The following is a 21,353-nucleotide window of genomic DNA, read 5'->3' as shown; positions in this document are numbered from 1 at the left end:
GTGGCCGGGGGCCGGGGGCTGGTTGCTATCAAGAGTGGAACAGACAGAAAGTTTTTGTCCTGGAGACCAGAAGATAGAAGAGTTTCTCCTCCCCGTTTCCACTCGACTTCAGGAGTGGGTGCAGGGGCTGCTGACCAGCAGTGGGGGAGGAGAGGGAGCCGGGTCTGAGTTTGGCTTACTGAGCTACCCAGGGAAGGGACACAGCCCTGGGGACTCACACTCTGCAGTGGGGCTGCCTAGAGACCCCTGCAGCTGCAGACAGCAGGAAGTACACCCACTTCTAGCATGTGTACTGGTTTGCCCTTCCTCCTGGCCTCATCAAGTGAAGGCCTCAAGTTGGAAATGGCATGGAGCATGTCCGACTCAGCCCTTGAGTTTTCTGTAAAAGGTAGAACCACAGGAGCCACAAGATAAGGTGGGTGTAGCTGCAGAAACCATGTGCCAGGCCGTTCCACAGGACCCATGCAAGGACAGGATTCCACACTAAGGTAGGAGGTATGCTGGCCAGCTTCCCCTGCTTTGTCAGATCTAGCATCTGTCCTCTGTGGAAAGAGGAGAAAAGCTAAATTTGGGGGCTATGAGGGTAGACAGCAGAGGGTACATGTCTGAACCAGTTGGGTGGGAGCTAAGCGGCTTTTTGCGAGATTGGTTTCTACAGCGCTCAGGATTAAGCCTCAGAGGTCTCCTTAGCGAGCACAAGGAGCGCTGCGAGTCAAGACAATGTTCGGGAAGCACGTGCCCAATTAATTCTCCTGCTGGTACCCGGTGTCAGTCACTCACACCGCAGTTGAAAATGCCAGCTCCTCCCGCTATGCAGCACTGCTTATGCTGATGGGATTGCAGGAGCCCTGGTCATCGTGGCTGTCACAGAGAAGGGAGATTTCGTTTGGCTGCAGGTCTTCTTAATCACAAATACTTTTTCAAAAATTTGTCTGGAGACCACTAAAACAAACAAGAGACTTCTCTTTTATAACTCGCCATTGTGTCACATGGAATTTGTCGCCATACCCCCTCCGCTAACAGTACTTGGGATTTCACAGTCTCTCTAAAACCTTAATTGAGTTTGGAAACATTCTGACTTTACCCTGTCAGAGCTGAAGGAATGAATACTGCAGGATGCTCCGCTCGCCATTCTCACCACAGGTACAGGAAACATGAAATGTTGCTTTGCGGGGACGGCAAATGTAAGCAACAGAAGGGGAGAGAGCAAGACCACTTTTTCAATACAAATTGCCGAAACTGACAGGGAGCTAAACCCTTTCACCCGGCCCATCAGACTACAGTACAAGGGGCAACCCTGCACTGTGGGTCCCCTCAAATCTAGCGCTGAAGGACTGATCTTCTAGGCGGTCACACTAGAATGCTCAGCCCCATCCCAGCTCAGGGCAGACGCGTGCAATGCCCATACCCATCCCAAGAGATGAGTCCTTCACCTGTCATACCTAGTCAACACAATGGACCCTCAAACTCCACTTGCAGAATATATTTTATTTTTAAACGTGTGCCTATATATATGACAAGTTTATAAATTCATGTCATCTACAACACAGGTCCAAGCATAGCTCAGTCATTCCCGGCAAGACTGAAAAAGAACATCTCTGTGACTTAGGAGAGTAGAGCAATGACAATACTTCACTGAAAGTTCAGTCCATTAGATCCATCAGTCAGCGGCAAGCCCACAAAGAGAAAGAGATGGAATCAAATACAGACAGAGGCACAGCACAGCTCAGATTAGGAGTCAGGGCCTGGATTTCAGGTCAAATCAACTCCTCTTCAGCTGTATGGCCTTGAGAAGGTTGTTTGAAACCTTGCTTTACTTAATTGTACGACGAGCTAATGGCATGACAGAAGCTCTAAGACCAGCACCAGAAATTCCAACTCCATGAGAGGTGGGAACAGGTAAGAAATTAGCACTGTCACTACCCGCTATGACTATGGTTCATTTCCAAATAAGCCATACCCTGATCCACAAGAGAAATAAACTTTGTGACTGAAGGCAGCTGACAAGTATTTTATATATGAAGTATTTATATATAAACGCCAAAGCCTGCAAAGAGCTTGAATAAAAGCCAGAATCAAAGACAAATGATACACTGTTGTCATAGGAATGCTAGTTTCATCTTGCCATAAAAGAAGCATACTGTCCCTGTGTTCTGAAAATCTATCTGGAAAGAGTAGTTGTCTACATTTAAAAAGAAGAAGAAAAAATGAACAAGTGGGACTATATCAAGCTGAAAAGCTTCGGTACAACAAAGGACACCATCAATAGAACAAAAAGGCATCCTACGGTATGGGAGAATATATTCATAAATGACAGATCCGATAAAGGGTTGACATCCAAAATATATAAAGAGCTCACGCACCTCAACAAACTAAAAGCAAATAATTCAATTAAAAAAATGGGCAGAGGAGCTGAACAGACAGTTCTCCAAAGAAGAAATTCAGATGGCCAACAGACACATGAAAAGATGCTCCACATCGCTAGTCATCAGAGAAATGCAAACTAAAACCACAATGAGATACCACGCCACACCAGTAAGGATGGCCACCATCCAAAAGACAAACAACAACAAATGTTGGCAAGGTTGTGGAGAAAGGGGAACCCTCCTACACTGCTGGTGGGAATGTAAATTAGTTCAAACATTGTGGAAAGCAGTATGGAGGTTCCTCAAAAAGCTCAAAATAGAAATACCATTTGACCCAGGAATTGCACTTCCAGGAATTTACCCGAAGAATGCAGCAGCCCAGTTCGAAAAAGACAAGACGCACCCCCATGTTTATCGCAGCACTATTTACAATAGACAAGAAATGGAAGCACCTAGGTGTCCATCAGTACATGAATGGATAAAGAAGATGCGGTACATATACACAACGGAACATTATTCAGCCGTAAGAAGAAAACAAATACTATCATTTGCAACAACATGGATGGAGCCAGGCGGAGAAAGACAAGTACCAAATGATTTCACTCATATGTGGAGTATAAGAACAAAGAAAGAAACTGAAGGACCAAAACAGCAGCAGAATCACAGAACCCAAGAATGGACTAATAGTTACCAAAGGGAAAGGGACTGGGGAGCATGGGTGGGAAGGGAGGGATAAGAGGGGAGAAAAAGAAAGGGGGCATTATGATTAGCACGTATAATGTGGCGGGAGGCACGGGGAGGGCTGTGCAACACAGAGAAGACAAGTAGTGATTCTACAGCACCTTACTACGCTGATGGACAGTGACTGTAATGGGGGTTGTGGGGGAGACTCGGTGAAGGGGGGAGCCTAGTAAACATAATGTTCCTCATGTAATTGTAGATTAATGATGCCAAAAGAAAAAAAAAACAACAAAAAAGAAGAAGAAAGCACCAAATAAGGAATTTCAGAAGTGTTCCATAAAATAACTCTTTAAAACTTTATTTTTATCCAGTTTTGCCACCAGTTTCTTAAAAGCAACGATCAGAAGCTATTTAGATAAAAGTGCTAATCAAGTCTTTACCGCAGGGAAATCTCAAAATTTCTGTCTTCCTGCAAAATAAAAATTAACTGTAAATCGGCAAGGCACTACTCCTAAAGTCTTCAAACTTGATTGAAGGAAAATGACCCGTGCGGTCCACTTCTTATCACAGCGTTCCTGGTGAAGCCATTTTTCTACTTGCTCACTGCCATCTCAGGGCCATGGAAGGTTTCCTAGCGGGCGGGCCGACATGCTCGCTTATCTACATTATGGCACTGCCAGAGCATTCAAAGGTTTCATATGAATACATTTTTTCTTTGTAGCAAAAAGAACCAGCTCCTAACTCTATAGTAACAGTCAGGCTAAAATTTCATGAGAAGACTAAAGAGCTTCCCATTGAAGAGATTTGGGGCTCATCCCCTGCAAGTACCGGAAGGGAGAGCCTCCGCCCAGTAGCCAAACTTGAGTAGACCATGGTCAAAGCAGAAAATGAAAAGCAACTGGGTCTCTCGTATCTCCCCAGACAACTTAGTACCAGCCTGCATAAAGCCAGAGAAAGAAAAGAAGACCAGAATCCTTAACCAAATTTTACTTGAAAAATTTCCAAGGCTTTGGGACCCCCCCTCATGCTATTCACTCAAACATGTCATGCAAGCAAAGCTACGGTTAAGATGGAGCTCTAATTTGCTGCTAAACTCCTTTCTTTCTAAATAAAACTCGTTTATTTCAAAGTGCAAGCCTTATAAAAATCAAGGGAAGAGAATCCCTTTGCAGGCTACCATATAGCTGACCTGTTAATACATTTAATTTCCCTCCCAGGATTAAAATAAAATTATATTGAGATCTAGGCTCCAATACTGCAAGCATAAGATTTATGCAAGATTTATGCTATCTTTGTAGGGTTCTAAACAGGGCTTAGCACAACTGAGCCTTCCTATTTCAACGAAAAGCCTGATGTGAAAATCTTCCTCTCCCCTAGTTTCAAAAACATCTATTGATTAAAGATAGTTGCATTCAGTGAATAGGACGAACAACAGCTAGTGCAGCAAGACCTGGAAGAACAGCTGGCTTTATAAACGTGATAACAAGTTCAAAGGATCCTCAGATATCCAGTTCTGGGAAGATTCAACTCCGCAAACCTAAGCATTTTGAGCAAAGTCTTCATGGTACAGCTTATTGTAAAATATTCTTAGTATAAATTCTCCAGGATTAAGTGCCTTTAGAAAGATAAATATACAAATCAAAGTTAAAATCCACTTGTTCCCTCTTAGTAACCGCATAAAGAAACAAAGGAATAAACCGAGTCAGATCCAATTAATTTTACAAATCAAGATTTCTATGCGTACAATGACGAACAAGAGTTTTCCACAGGTAGCTCTGAAGTCACAACTATTAATTAAACAGACGGCACTATGAATTATCCCCATTAATGAGAACGAAAGCCTCAATCTACTGACCTTTTAGGACAAAATCTTGTTTTGTTAAAACATTTTTTCTTACACAGTTTCATCAGCTATTATCATAGATCATTAAAATGGAAGTGTTTTCAATCTTAAAAAAGAAAACACGAAACTAAAATCCAGCAATTTTCTTCAAGAATGGAAAACAAACTGTGAAAGACAGTAAAAAGAAACCAGAACTCTTTTAAATGGACCATGTTTAGATTTTTTTCTCACAAGTGTCATTTCCATCTTTAGTGATAAATTTATACCTCTCAACTTAAATTACCAATGCATAATTAATTAAAGCACGTGTTAAAATCATTCATAAAACCTAGATTTCTCATATATATATATATACATATATATATATATATATGTATCTTACTTGGTTTTGAACACATTCATAAAAACATACATCCCGAACCTCTGTTACACCTTTAATATTTGCAGCATTCCTTTTAAAGTCTATTTTGCCCATTCAACCAAAGACAAATTTTCAACCTCTCACCGCTTTATGAGAAATACTTACTGTAGACAAAAGGATTCCATTTTCTTTCTGGGAATATTCTCCACCTTCCCAGAGAACGCTTCTTTCTATACAGTGTGCAAATTCACTGAGTTTTATAGTAACAAAGTTCTCATGCCACAGAACCTAGTGTAAATGAAATGGCCCTGCAGCTGCCTTCAGAACCCAGCTCACCTCAACCATGATACAGCTAATTGTTAAAAACGGTGGCTGAGACATTTCCATACATTCAATTAAGGAGCTCTGACGAAGGCGCTGGCATCCATCCACTTCAAAGCAAAATAATCTGCAACTGTATCAAGGCACGGATAACTGAGTCATCTCCCACACAGGGTCAGTGTTAGAGGTCTCCTCCATCTTTACAAAATGCAAACCACAGCTTATCGTGTCATCTCGGAAATCAATTCTTCGCAATGCTGCACTGGGTCAGAGCTTTCAAGGAGTCTCAGTCATGGATAAATCCAGACTTCCAATGCAGAGACAGGGAATTCTCACAGTTCCTTTCCCTTCCCTGAGCAGCTCTCCTCCATTCCCCACTTGACAGCTCCTTAAGTCTTCCCATTGTTAATAGTACCGAAAGTCCCACACCTCTGAAGGGAGCTAAATCTTTCAACTAGGTGAGCAATTTCCAAACCCATGCTTAGGAGAGAAGTCCAGACCCTACAGGTCCCATGATACAAATACATTCCTTGGGATAAAAAGCCAAAGATCATTCATTGTCTTTTGTTGCTGTTTTTAAGAGAAGACAACAAGCAAGGTGCTTTTTAACTCTCAATCGAAAGCATTTTATCTCTGATATTAATCAAAGTATTAAAAGTGTTACACGCAACATTTTGTAATCATACTACCCTCTAGACAATGCTTATTGACTTAGGAAGTTTTCGCTTCACTTACACAATTCACATTCTCTGCACCAAAAATTTGAAATATACTTAAAGGAATCATATCATACTCTTTCGACGATGAATTTAACCATCTTAGTTTAAATTCCCTACATTTGATAATACTTAAGAATCCACATCTCTGGTGTTACTATTTCATTCTTTTCATTTAAAGCCTTATGCCAAAGCATTTCCTGTCAGATGATTCCAAATACCTCTGAAACAGCACTTTTTCCCTAGAACAAAATATAAATGACTGAATTCCTTGACAAGGCATCTTACACTCTCTCACACACACACAATCACCTACAATCCCAAAGAAGTATCTAGTTTCAGCAAAGAAAAAAAAAAGTTTTAATATTTCTCCTCATTAAGAATTCTGCACTTCACATGCATCTTTTTAAACAATCCCAAAGTCCACACGACTTACTGCTTAAAGAGGAAGCCTGCAAAAATCCTAAACAACTATTTAAATCTTTAAGCAAATACCTCTCGGCCCCACACAGCACATTTTTTTTTAAAGAAAAATATTAGAATGACAAGGCACAAATCTGAACAATTCTCAGGAGAATTGTGTACTTTTTCTATCACTGAGTTAAATGCTTCTGAATTGATACCAAATTTTTAAACAAACCAAGACCTTGTCTTTCAGAGGTACTCCAACAACATGCTGTCACTCTATTTATTAAGGTGCACTTAACTTAATTACACTACAAAACACAGGAAATCCTACGTGCAGCTCTCAAATTTAAGGAGTTACAGACCAGTCGAAGCTGCTGGTCACTGCAGATCTTCCACACCTTCTATGTGGGATGAGCTCTGTTGGAACCAGGGCTCAAGTTTTCCCACTCCAAACAGCCAGAATGGAGAGGTGGGAAGGATCAGGGAGGGAGGGAGGAGAAAGAGGAGAAAGAAAGAAGAAAATGCAAAAGGGAACACCCTGCAAACGTGGATATGAGCGAAGCACTAAAGAGTCCAATTAGACAATAAGATTGCAGGATCCCCTTCAAAACGGGTGCGAGCAGCCCCTAGGGCACAGCATCATCACACCGGCTGCTCTAGGAAAACTCAGAGAAGTCAGCCATCAGTTTGAAAGCACAAACTGATGGGAGTAACAGTTCCTAGGTTAGAGAAGGTATTTTATTGTTAACGGACTGCGCCAAGTTAAGATTTAAGAGGGGGAGAGACAACGTGTAGGCAAGGAATGCTCTGATACTTTTTTCCCCCAACCTGAGCCACTACAATTACTCTGATGTGAATTTTTGATGACTTCCGACGTCTTGCATGGTTAATGATCACTTCAGCTGTCATGTCTGGTTAACGTGGAAAATGCATTTGCTGCATTGGGATGCAGTGCTGTGGCCACGGATTGTAACACCAGTTACGTTACGTGTGAAGCTGGTCCCTTAACTGAGCAGCAGGAATTTGCAGGTGCCATGATGCTAAAATAAATGGTAGTTAAAAGATGTTATACAGCAGCAGGCAGGTTCTGCCATTTTAGCCTTAGACAGAATGTGTGGCTGCAACATACACCAGCATCTCAGATCGCCGTGCCCTCAACAACAGCACTATCCTTCAAACGGAACAGTAAATTCACCATCTTAAATGTCTGGCCTCTCAGTAGTTAAAAGACTTCAATACTGTTTAAATAACTATTCAGATTAATAATAGCTTTGTACAGAACGGACGGTATTTGCATTTCAGGACTATACGGACAATGAAACTGTCAGTGACACAGGAAAATGCAGACATTTGATTAACACATGCTCAGCTCAACTGTCACTTTTTTGTACAACATTTAGGGAAAAATACATGATGTATAAATAATGAATATTCCCATTCTACCGTAATGATTTTTAAAAGACCTCCTCAGAAAGGGATTTTTTCCTCTGTGTTTTGAGGTATAACCTGAAACCTGGAGACTACGTTAAAATACTAACGTGTTTTTCACAGTCACTAAAAGAAATTCAATGCAGCAAACAAGTGTGCAATATGGCAAGCTTGTGAAAAAGCAAAGATGAAACTGCACTAAGAACCAGGCACCAGATGATTAAAATCAGGCCAGTCAGGTAAGTAGACCATCATTACAGTGCAGACTGCAAAAGAAAAACCGAGAACGACCCTTCATCTTCAAAAACAAAAACCACACACCCTACAATGGCAATCTGTTGGGTGCGAAACCAACATCTATACTGCCCAAAACTGAAGGGCACGTGATATACACCAATTTCACAATGTATTTTTATACACATATTAAGTTGGCTACATAGCATCGAGAATTTGGCTACTTAATAAGGGTCTTATTAATATATAATCGCCATTTCGGTATTTAAAGAGGCAGAACCAAGTTGGAGATCTTTATGCTTTAGAACAAAAGTAACTAATAATTAATTCATATTTCCTGTCTCAGAACTTTTGCCAATTAAATTGCTCCGAGTTGAAATGTTTCAGATCCGTCTGGCTAATAAAAAAGACAGATGAAAATGCGAACACAGGAGTGCACTGGTGTCTGAACAGTGAATAACAATGAAAGAACTTACGTGACCAACAAAATCACTGCTGTATCTGTTCGGATGCTGCCAAAGGGAGGAATTTTATGTACATCAGAGGAATAACTGGTGCTATTTATACCGTTTTTCTTCAAAATGAACAAATAAAAATGTTATACCTTTTTCTATTTAAAAAGTTTTGAGGCGATAGTAAAATAATTTTTTTTTAATTTTTAAACAGAATGGCTGAACAGGAGAAGACTGGACTTTGAAGCCACATACCTGGTTCAAAGCTAGAATGTTCACTTTTACTAGCTGAAGGTGAGTAGATTTACCCTGAGGTTAAAATCCAAATCTCTCCTCTCAATTTCCTCATCCATACAAAGATGATAATCCCTACCAACCTCAAGGGGTTGATAACTGTCTGGCCAATGGGTTTCGGCCCTGGGGCAAGTTCACCATGGATTCAGTTGAGACCAAGGAATGACAATGGAACATTCTCGGGGGTAAAAGGGTTTATTACCCGGCTGGTTTGGCCGGAAACAGGTAGGAGATAGGTGGAGCACTAGAACTAAGTCTGCATCCAACATACTCATACTGGCAGGTCTGTCATCCTCCTCCGTCCCTGCCTCCACCCAGAGCACTGGGCCGAGCTCTTTGTACGGTGACTCAGTCAATAATAGCTTATCGCCTGTGGGTGTGGAAGCAGTAGCCTAGCAGTGGGCCAGTTACATCCTTAAGTAGTTGAGGTGAAGGTGAGGATCCTGGACATAGGAACTTCGATTTTCCCCACGATAATACACAGAGTATTCTACAAACTCTACTGACTTATATCTTTGTAAAATGCTATTTTAGCTTTTTTCCAAAGATGCCAATTTGGCAACATTTTGTCACTTTTAATTATAAAAATCTCAGTTTCAAAAAATTCTTCTAGTAAACAGCTGATACTAAATTACAACTTATTTAATCACAACTCTGTATCATTCAGTAAGAACTTCCGGAAGACAATTACAATTTTTAAATATATATTATATTCCCTACTATCAAATACGGTTTTTATTAGAAATCTAAGTTTCCACAATGATATCATTCAAAAGAAACTCAGCATTTAATTTAAAGGGTAAATCTTGCCTTCCAAATCTTATTAATTAGACTTAATAGGATTAAAACAGACTGTGGGTAAAATTGCAATATTTGCAGAATCTCTTGCCTGGCCTTAGAGCATCTCCATATCAATCGGTGTTTCCAAAGGGTGGAGAGAAGTAGTCTATCTCCCTATCGATATGTAATTGCAAGGGCGAGCGAGGGCCTATCTGGACCAGAGAGGTTGGGTGGGGTCCCTTCTTCTGCAGCCAGGTCACGAGAGACACGGGAGAGCAGAAATGGATGACTGCTTGAAAGCAGTAAAGTGGGCTTGTCCCACTTTATTTCTCCCTCTGACTGATTTCGGTTTCAAAGGTATTTTGTCCTGGGATTTCCCCCCCAGTTACTCACAGGAATGGTGTTCAGTGGTAACTTTCATGATTAATGAGTAAAGCCTCCCTGGAGGCGTCAAAAGTTGAGGTTGGTTCTTGCTCTCTTCTCTTCTTTTGAATATGTAAACCGTGGATAGATGACAGTATCATTTCACTTTTTACTATATCTGTCCGCTTTCAGTTACAACTACCACCAAAAAGCAAATTACACCTTAACAGCTCCTATTGTTTCAGGCACCTCTATCTAGGAAGGGGAGGAAAAGGACAGAAAGAAATGTGTTGTTGGGTAATTCTTTACAATCCTGTGAGACTAAGTGAAAGAGAGCTACACCGAATCATTATTCACTCAGAGCGTAGACTTCTGGAGAAAACAAAGAACTACAATAAATTACCCGTGACAGAAGAGAAATTAAATACCTGGGTGATTCAGTACTAGCACTGGCCTGGATGACTCAGGGTTTGTGGTAGGAATGTGCAGTGTCAGCTCTCCTGATACACAAAATACCACTTGTGTTATTTCATTTTCAACGAGCAAAAAGAGGCAACCTGGCACCACAGAAAAGTATAGGGAATCTTCTGACAAGTTCTCCATTGTCCAATCAAGCAGAAGCCAGGTCTGGGATGGAAGAACTACGGGCCCCAGCCCGGCTCTGCCCCACATCAGCCCTCTGACCCTGGGACTGGGGCTTCCCCTTTCTCTGGGTCCCAGTTTTGCCGCCAGTGAGGTAAGGAGTTTGGCTCAGGTGACTTCTAAGGGCCTGCCCACCATGAAAAATCTACAAATGCAGGCTATTTTCGTCAGTCATTAAATTCAAGGTGTAATCTAGGCCCCTTCAACTCTTGGTTTTTTTAATTCTTACTTGTAAAATCACAAAGCTTCTCTGATTAACATTTGGGGCAGGGCACGCTTAAGAAGAACTTGTCTTTGCTTTTATTTTTCCCAACTGGAGCGAGCGCCTTCCCTCTCCTCTCCATAGGTCCCAATTCCACTCGCCCTTCAGGCCCACTGCCGAGGAGCCTTCCCTGATTCCCTAGCCCACACAAAGCTCTGCCTTTCCAACGGTGGCATCCTTAGGGTCAGTGCCACACACCCTGGCTATCTCTTAGGCTGATCTTGCCTTTCGAGCCAATCTCAGAATGTGGGTGTCTTGCCCTCCCGTGCCAGCCCACAGGTACATTCCACAGGAAGTGGCTACTTGACTAGGGCATGTGGACAGGGAGGGCTAGATGTGAGGGTCACGTAGGGTGCCCCTCTGCCTCCACCCTGCTCTCCTCCACAAGAGAGCCTGAAGCCTGCCCCTCAAGTCCCAAGATTCCGTACGTGACCTCACTGGATATCGATGACCTGATAGGCCGCACTGTTGCCATGGCAGCATGAGTACGCAAACAGTGTTCTTGGAGAAGCTCTCCTACCAGTTGGTGACCAGAGAGCGGTCTGGCTGCCTGAGAATGTCTGACTGGATCAACCATATTCGGTGTGGCTTATCCTCTGTGCCCTGGGAGGGCTGCGCAGCAGGTAGGCCTAGGCGGGACATCTGTACAAGAGTCACACAGCCTCACCTGGCTGCCACATGTTCCTTTCGGGCCTGCCCGCAACACCTCAGAACTTCCCCAGCTGTTAACTCATACCGGTGCTCCTGCTCACCGCCGAGGGCAAGTGAAGTGTCATCCCTGGGCAAGCGTTCAGAAAGTTTCTAATCTTTATCAATGTAGCCTTCCCCCCACCTTTGGGCTACAAATACTTCCTTCTGGACCTTTTCCTGATTGGCCATTTAGCAAGTCATGTGCATTTCTGTGTAAACGCAGCAGTCTGAGGAAGAGCTGTTCCTCATTTCCTCCCCCTCTGAGTAGAACTAAAATAGTCTTTTAGTAACATGTCTGTACAGTGTGGATGATGTTTTTCACCTGGGCTGCCGCTGAGCCCACGTATCCTTTCACGGTGGTCGGATAACCTCACCTTCAAACCTGGGCATCTTCATCATACTGTCCACATGGGTCCCATCAGACACATCCCAGACTGAGCCGCTGAGTAGCGGGGAAAAGGGTGTCATATCCACGGGAAGAGCAGAAGAGCCAAGGGGAGTGATAAAGGGACACTGAGACCTAACGGCTGAGGAAAAGACGTCCCAGGAGATGGTGCTGATGTGAGCCTAGACTAGGCACCCACATTCTGGCCTGAGCCTCCTGGTCACTCTGCTTTGGCAGTTGGCCTTTTTCAAATCTACATGAAAGTATCAGAGGGCTAGACTTCAGCGTGGTTGAAAAAGGCAATACAAATGGGGCTCAAGGGGAGAGGAGTTCTTAACTGATTTTTGTTAGATTCTTTTTTCCAAAACTTGAAAGGTATTTCCATTAAAGCCGCCTCAGAAGTGACAGACTTTAACAAATGTTTCCTCTGTGGTGGAAGGGAGAGATGGGGGGGATCCTGATCGCCATCATTTTCAGGTTGTGTTTTATTCTGGGAATGGGGAACAGATTTCCTGGTCTCCTGCTGCCACACGCTCCACAGAATTGCTTCTGCAGCCAACTTCGCTTCTCTAGGGGATTCATAGAGGTGATGGGCCAAGGCTGGGTTTTAGATGCCAAGCAGATCAAATGGCTTCAGCAGGAGACCAGGAAATCTGTTCCCCATTCCCAGACACGACAGAGGGAAGGTCCTGGTAGGACACTGTGGACAGGAGGAGGGCCTGATCGGTTCTGGTTTTCTTTGCAGGAGCAGCAGCGGCTTCCCCTTCTCCTACACCGGGCTACTGTCACCTCCTCTACCAAGGGCGTGGTGAAACCCAGGTGACCTGGCATGGGGAGACATACTGCCTGGTTGGTGGCTACCGGTCTTATGGGGATGCACCTGTGGCCACCCCAGAAAAGGTGGAAGCAGAGAAGCCAGTCCCCAGGCGGGCTCCCAAGAGACATGCAACTTCAGCGTCAGACCAAGAGCTAGGCTGCCCCCCGCCCAAACTTCGGCGGCTGCAACATCGTGGCAAGAGGCTGACCCCACAGAAGCTTGCTGGCCATGCCACTTGTGTAAGGAGGGCACGGGTTTAAGTGCCTAAAATAGCTAACGCCTCTCCCTGCACTGACCCAGCCCTGCCATTGCCCACCACAGGAGACTGGAACCGGAGCTGCCCTGAATGAGCCTTCCTCAAGAGACCCAGAAGAGCTGCTCCCAGAGAAGGAACAAAATGGAAAGAGTTGAGCAGCACCTCCAACGGAGGCCCACAGGCTTCTTTATTCCCAGCCCTTCCTGACCCCAGTATGGCCTCGTAGCGTAAATAAAATGGTTTTCTGTTACAGTGTTTGACTTTAAATCCAGCTTGTCCAAGGCCAGGCCCCAAACCTCCCTGTTCCATTAAAGTGTATTCCCACATGGCATACCCGATCCTTTAAGACCTTAGCCTCCAAAAAACACCTTTGAGGGCAGCTTCTGAGATGTGCTTCCCACAATGACACCTGTACAACTTGGGGCAGGTCACAGGCAGGTTCTGTAAGAAATGCAGAGCCTGATGAGTATTTCCCTCCCTCTGTGTGTGTGTGTGTGTGTGTGTGTGTGTGTGTGTGTGTGTTTGTGTGCGCGCGCGCATGTACACGCACATGCAGGTAAGGAGAGGAGAGGCAGGATTGAGTAGATGGTGTTCTGTCTATCCATTTATTCAACACTGAGCACCTGTTCAATACCAGCCTCTGTGCTAGATGCTTGGGTTTTACTGGTGAATAAGATGATTGAAGCCCCTCTCCTCCAGGCACCCAAAACTAAAGGAACAGAGAAAAAAGAAAATGGTATGATTTCAAGTAATTATAATTGCTATAAAGAAAATTAAAATAGGATAAGATGATGGGGAGATAAGGGGGTGCTAGTTCACACAAGTAGTCAGGGAAGGCTTCTTTGAGGAGGTGACATTTAAATGGTGATGTGAGGGAGGGAGTCTCACGTGAAGACCTCAGGGTGAGTATTCCTGGAGGGGGAAATGGCGAGTGAAAGATCCTGAGGTAGGAATGAGGCTGGCCTGTTCTAGGACCAGCAGAAAAGCCAGTGTGGTGAGATGAAGAACGATAAAGATTGAAAGACGTGATTGGACAAGTAGGCATAGCTGCACCGTAACACGCCTTGGTGAAGTTTGCCGTGGTAAAGAGTGTGGATTAAGGGGGATGCGAACACATGGGAGGGAGTTGAACAGGGTAGTGAAGTGACCTGCACCGAGGAAAGGAAGGGCACAGAGAGGAGACACACCTGGGAGATGTCTGGAGCCTGAACCCACAGGATCTGGAGATGCCCTGAAAGGGGAGGGGCAGGCAGAGGGTAGGAAGCATCACCGTGACATTCAGGCCAGCTTTGGAGCCAGGCCCTGGGCTTCCCTCCCTCCACCCTGTTTCCACTTCTGCCCATTGCAAGCACCCGGATAACTCTGGTTATAGCTTCTGTCCCCCAGCTGTCCCTCTGTCCAGGTCTGTCCACCGATACTGGGGTCTCCTAGAGGACAAGGCTTTGCTAGTGTGTGCCTGTTTCCCCCTGCCTGGGACAGGGTAGAAAGATTATCTCGGGTGAGGGCAAGTCACCCTGTTTGTTTGTTCAAACCTCTTGCCCCTGAGTTTATAAGGGTCTGGGTGTGTCTAGGTTTCTGTGGTCGACTTTGTAGAACACCTCAAGGCCATGACCAGCAGTGCCAACCTATTTAAGGTGTGAAGTTGAATGTTAAAGAAAACTGTGCTGCCTGGCTGACAATCTACTGAGACAGTGCCTACCTTCTCTGGCTCGACACAGCCTATTTCTGCTGAGCTAGAGATTCCCCCTGGTCCTGGGGTGTTAGACATCTGGCCCCTGGAGAAAAGCTAAAACACCTCAAAAGCTAAATAGCTAAATTCTCCCTTCTCATTTCTCTGTCAGCAGCCACTGTTTACTTGTCCAGACTTCTTCCTGCTTACTTCTTCCATTCTTTACACTCTCACTTGCTGGGGGTTGTGGCCGGGGGCCGGGGGCTGGTTGCTATCAAGAGTGGAACAGACAGAAAGTTTTTGTCCTGGAGACCAGAAGATAGAAGAGTTTCTCCTCCCCGTTTCCACTCGACTTCAGGAGTGGGTGCAGGGGCTGCTGACCAGCAGTGGGGGAGGAGAGGGAGCCGGGTCTGAGTTTGGCTTACTGAGCTACCCAGGGAAGGGACACAGCCCTGGGGACTCACACTCTGCAGTGGGGCTGCCTAGAGACCCCTGCAGCTGCAGACAGCAGGAAGTACACCCACTTCTAGCATGTGTACTGGTTTGCCCTTCCTCCTGGCCTCATCAAGTGAAGGCCTCAAGTTGGAAATGGCATGGAGCATGTCCGACTCAGCCCTTGAGTTTTCTGTAAAAGGTAGAACCACAGGAGCCACAAGATAAGGTGGGTGTAGCTGCAGAAACCATGTGCCAGGCCGTTCCACAGGACCCATGCAAGGACAGGATTCCACACTAAGGTAGGAGGTATGCTGGCCAGCTTCCCCTGCTTTGTCAGATCTAGCATCTGTCCTCTGTGGAAAGAGGAGAAAAGCTAAATTTGGGGGCTATGAGGGTAGACAGCAGAGGGTACATGTCTGAACCAGTTGGGTGGGAGCTAAGCGGCTTTTTGCGAGATTGGTTTCTACAGCGCTCAGGATTAAGCCTCAGAGGTCTCCTTAGCGAGCACAAGGAGCGCTGCGAGTCAAGACAATGTTCGGGAAGCACGTGCCCAATTAATTCTCCTGCTGGTACCCGGTGTCAGTCACTCACACCGCAGTTGAAAATGCCAGCTCCTCCCGCTATGCAGCACTGCTTATGCTGATGGGATTGCAGGAGCCCTGGTCATCGTGGCTGTCACAGAGAAGGGAGATTTCGTTTGGCTGCAGGTCTTCTTAATCACAAATACTTTTTCAAAAATTTGTCTGGAGACCACTAAAACAAACAAGAGACTTCTCTTTTATAACTCGCCATTGTGTCACATGGAATTTGTCGCCATACCCCCTCCGCTAACAGTACTTGGGATTTCACAGTCTCTCTAAAACCTTAATTGAGTTTGGAAACATTCTGACTTTACCCTGTCAGAGCTGAAGGAATGAATACTGCAGGATGCTCCGCTCGCCATTCTCACCACAGGTACAGGAAACATGAAATGTTGCTTTGCGGGGACGGCAAATGTAAGCAACAGAAGGGGAGAGAGCAAGACCACTTTTTCAATACAAATTGCCGAAACTGACAGGGAGCTAAACCCTTTCACCCGGCCCATCAGACTACAGTACAAGGGGCAACCCTGCACTGTGGGTCCCCTCAAATCTAGCGCTGAAGGACTGATCTTCTAGGCGGTCACACTAGAATGCTCAGCCCCATCCCAGCTCAGGGCAGACGCGTGCAATGCCCATACCCATCCCAAGAGATGAGTCCTTCACCTGTCATACCTAGTCAACACAATGGACCCTCAAACTCCACTTGCAGAATATATTTTATTTTTAAACGTGTGCCTATATATATGACAAGTTTATAAATTCATGTCATCTACAACACAGGTCCAAGCATAGCTCAGTCATTCCCGGCAAGACTGAAAAAGAACATCTCTGTGACTTAGGAGAGTAGAGCAATGACAATACTTCACTGAAAGTTTAGTCCATTAGATCCATCAGTCAGCGGCAAGCCCACAAAGAGAAAGAGATGGAATCAAATACAGACAGAGGCACAGCACAGCTCAGATTAGGAGTCAGGGCCTGGATTTCAGGTCAAATCAACTCCTCTTCAGCTGTATGGCCTTGAGAAGGTTGTTTGAAACCTTGCTTTACTTAATTGTACGACGAGCTAATGGCATGACAGAAGCTCTAAGACCAGCACCAGAAATTCCAACTCCATGAGAGGTGGGAACAGGTAAGAAATTAGCACTGTCACTACCCGCTATGACTATGGTTCATTTCCAAATAAGCCATACCCTGATCCACAAGAGAAATAAACTTTGTGACTGAAGGCAGCTGACAAGTATTTTATATATGAAGTATTTATATATAAACGCCAAAGCCTGCAAAGAGCTTGAATAAAAGCCAGAATCAAAGACAAATGATACACTGTTGTCATAGGAATGCTAGTTTCATCTTGCCATAAAAGAAGCATACTGTCCCTGTGTTCTGAAAATCTATCTGGAAAGAGTAGTTGTCTACATTTAAAAAGAAGAAGAAAAAATGAACAAGTGGGACTATATCAAGCTGAAAAGCTTCGGTACAACAAAGGACACCATCAATAGAACAAAAAGGCATCCTACGGTATGGGAGAATATATTCATAAATGACAGATCCGATAAAGGGTTGACATCCAAAATATATAAAGAGCTCACGCACCTCAACAAACTAAAAGCAAATAATTCAATTAAAAAAATGGGCAGAGGAGCTGAACAGACAGTTCTCCAAAGAAGAAATTCAGATGGCCAACAGACACATGAAAAGATGCTCCACATCGCTAGTCATCAGAGAAATGCAAACTAAAACCACAATGAGATACCACGCCACACCAGTAAGGATGGCCACCATCCAAAAGACAAACAACAACAAATGTTGGCAAGGTTGTGGAGAAAGGGGAACCCTCCTACACTGCTGGTGGGAATGTAAATTAGTTCAAACATTGTGGAAAGCAGTATGGAGGTTCCTCAAAAAGCTCAAAATAGAAATACCATTTGACCCAGGAATTGCACTTCCAGGAATTTACCCGAAGAATGCAGCAGCCCAGTTCGAAAAAGACAAGACGCACCCCCATGTTTATCGCAGCACTATTTACAATAGACAAGAAATGGAAGCACCTAGGTGTCCATCAGTACATGAATGGATAAAGAAGATGCGGTACATATACACAACGGAACATTATTCAGCCGTAAGAAGAAAACAAATACTATCATTTGCAACAACATGGATGGAGCCAGGCGGAGAAAGACAAGTACCAAATGATTTCACTCATATGTGGAGTATAAGAACAAAGAAAGAAACTGAAGGACCAAAACAGCAGCAGAATCACAGAACCCAAGAATGGACTAATAGTTACCAAAGGGAAAGGGACTGGGGAGCATGGGTGGGAAGGGAGGGATAAGAGGGGAGAAAAAGAAAGGGGGCATTATGATTAGCACGTATAATGTGGCGGGAGGCACGGGGAGGGCTGTGCAACACAGAGAAGACAAGTAGTGATTCTACAGCACCTTACTACGCTGATGGACAGTGACTGTAATGGGGGTTGTGGGGGAGACTCGGTGAAGGGGGGAGCCTAGTAAACATAATGTTCCTCATGTAATTGTAGATTAATGATGCCAAAAGAAAAAAAAAACAACAAAAAAGAAGAAGAAAGCACCAAATAAGGAATTTCAGAAGTGTTCCATAAAATAACTCTTTAAAACTTTATTTTTATCCAGTTTTGCCACCAGTTTCTTAAAAGCAACGATCAGAAGCTATTTAGATAAAAGTGCTAATCAAGTCTTTACCGCAGGGAAATCTCAAAATTTCTGTCTTCCTGCAAAATAAAAATTAACTGTAAATCGGCAAGGCACTACTCCTAAAGTCTTCAAACTTGATTGAAGGAAAATGACCCGTGCGGTCCACTTCTTATCACAGCGTTCCTGGTGAAGCCATTTTTCTACTTGCTCACTGCCATCTCAGGGCCATGGAAGGTTTCCTAGCGGGCGGGCCGACATGCTCGCTTATCTACATTATGGCACTGCCAGAGCATTCAAAGGTTTCATATGAATACATTTTTTCTTTGTAGCAAAAAGAACCAGCTCCTAACTCTATAGTAACAGTCAGGCTAAAATTTCATGAGAAGACTAAAGAGCTTCCCATTGAAGAGATTTGGGGCTCATCCCCTGCAAGTACCGGAAGGGAGAGCCTCCGCCCAGTAGCCAAACTTGAGTAGACCATGGTCAAAGCAGAAAATGAAAAGCAACTGGGTCTCTCGTATCTCCCCAGACAACTTAGTACCAGCCTGCATAAAGCCAGAGAAAGAAAAGAAGACCAGAATCCTTAACCAAATTTTACTTGAAAAATTTCCAAGGCTTTGGGACCCCCCCTCATGCTATTCACTCAAACATGTCATGCAAGCAAAGCTACGGTTAAGATGGAGCTCTAATTTGCTGCTAAACTCCTTTCTTTCTAAATAAAACTCGTTTATTTCAAAGTGCAAGCCTTATAAAAATCAAGGGAAGAGAATCCCTTTGCAGGCTACCATATAGCTGACCTGTTAATACATTTAATTTCCCTCCCAGGATTAAAATAAAATTATATTGAGATCTAGGCTCCAATACTGCAAGCATAAGATTTATGCAAGATTTATGCTATCTTTGTAGGGTTCTAAACAGGGCTTAGCACAACTGAGCCTTCCTATTTCAACGAAAAGCCTGATGTGTGAAAATCTTCCTCTCCCCTAGTTTCAAAAACATCTATTGATTAAAGAAAGTTGCATTCAGTGAATAGGACGAACAACAGCTAGTGCAGCAAGACCTGGAAGAACAGCTGGCTTTATAAACGTGATAACAAGTTCAAAGGATCCTCAGATATCCAGTTCTGGGAAGATTCAACTCCGCAAACCTAAGCATTTTGAGCAAAGTCTTCATGGTACAGCTTATTGTAAAATATTCTTAGTATAAATTCTCCAGGATTAAGTGCCTTTAGAAAGATAAATATACAAATCAAAGTTAAAATCCACTTGTTCCCTCTTAGTAACCGCATAAAGAAACAAAGGAATAAACCGAGTCAGATCCAATTAATTTTACAAATCAAGATTTCTATGCGTACAATGACGAACAAGAGTTTTCCACAGGTAGCTCTGAAGTCACAACTATTAATTAAACAGACGGCACTATGAATTATCCCCATTAATGAGAACGAAAGCCTCAATCTACTGACCTTTTAGGACAAAATCTTGTTTTGTTAAAACATTTTTTCTTACACAGTTTCATCAGCTATTATCATAGATCATTAAAATGGAAGTGTTTTCAATCTTAAAAAAGAAAACACGAAACTAAAATCCAGCAATTTTCTTCAAGAATGGAAAACAAACTGTGAAAGACAGTAAAAAGAAACCAGAACTCTTTTAAATGGACCATGTTTAGATTTTTTTCTCACAAGTGTCATTTCCATCTTTAGTGATAAATTTATACCTCTCAACTTAAATTACCAATGCATAATTAATTAAAGCACGTGTTAAAATCATTCATAAAACCTAGATTTCTCATATATATATATATATACATATATATATATATATATGTATCTTACTTGGTTTTGAACACATTCATAAAAACATACATCCCGAACCTCTGTTACACCTTTAATATTTGCAGCATTCCTTTTAAAGTCTATTTTGCCCATTCAACCAAAGACAAATTTTCAACCTCTCACCGCTTTATGAGAAATACTTACTGTAGACAAAAGGATTCCATTTTCTTTCTGGGAATATTCTCCACCTTCCCAGAGAACGCTTCTTTCTATACAGTGTGCAAATTCACTGAGTTTTATAGTAACAAAGTTCTCATGCCACAGAACCTAGTGTAAATGAAATGGCCCTGCAGCTGCCTTCAGAACCCAGCTCACCTCAACCATGATACAGCTAATTGTTAAAAACGGTGGCTGAGACATTTCCATACATTCAATTAAGGAGCTCTGACGAAGGCGCTGGCATCCATCCACTTCAAAGCAAAATAATCTGCAACTGTATCAAGGCACGGATAACTGAGTCATCTCCCACACAGGGTCAGTGTTAGAGGTCTCCTCCATCTTTACAAAATGCAAACCACAGCTTATCGTGTCATCTCGGAAATCAATTCTTCGCAATGCTGCACTGGGTCAGAGCTTTCAAGGAGTCTCAGTCATGGATAAATCCAGACTTCCAATGCAGAGACAGGGAATTCTCACAGTTCCTTTCCCTTCCCTGAGCAGCTCTCCTCCATTCCCCACTTGACAGCTCCTTAAGTCTTCCCATTGTTAATAGTACCGAAAGTCCCACACCTCTGAAGGGAGCTAAATCTTTCAACTAGGTGAGCAATTTCCAAACCCATGCTTAGGAGAGAAGTCCAGACCCTACAGGTCCCATGATACAAATACATTCCTTGGGATAAAAAGCCAAAGATCATTCATTGTCT

At 43.5% G+C, this 21,353-nt stretch overlaps 1 protein-coding gene and 1 long non-coding RNA gene across 2 annotated transcripts in view; one reads left to right on the top strand and one right to left on the bottom strand.

Moving 5' to 3' along the window:
- The window catches only part of LOC118934400 (uncharacterized), a 212,594-nt gene that overhangs the window by 146,825 nt on the left and 44,416 nt on the right, over nt 1-21,353 (bottom strand). The window lies entirely within an intron of this gene.
- LOC130681160 (uncharacterized) lies at nt 9,022-13,549 on the top strand. Its single transcript, XR_008994207.1, has 2 exons — nt 9,022-9,104; nt 12,972-13,549. It is a non-coding gene; the product is annotated as an uncharacterized LOC130681160 (long non-coding RNA).

This window comes from Manis pentadactyla, chromosome 15 (genome assembly GCF_030020395.1).
Source record: "Manis pentadactyla isolate mManPen7 chromosome 15, mManPen7.hap1, whole genome shotgun sequence".
Lineage (NCBI taxonomy): Eukaryota > Metazoa > Chordata > Mammalia > Pholidota > Manidae > Manis > Manis pentadactyla.
This window is presented reverse-complemented; position numbering and strand designations above follow the sequence as displayed.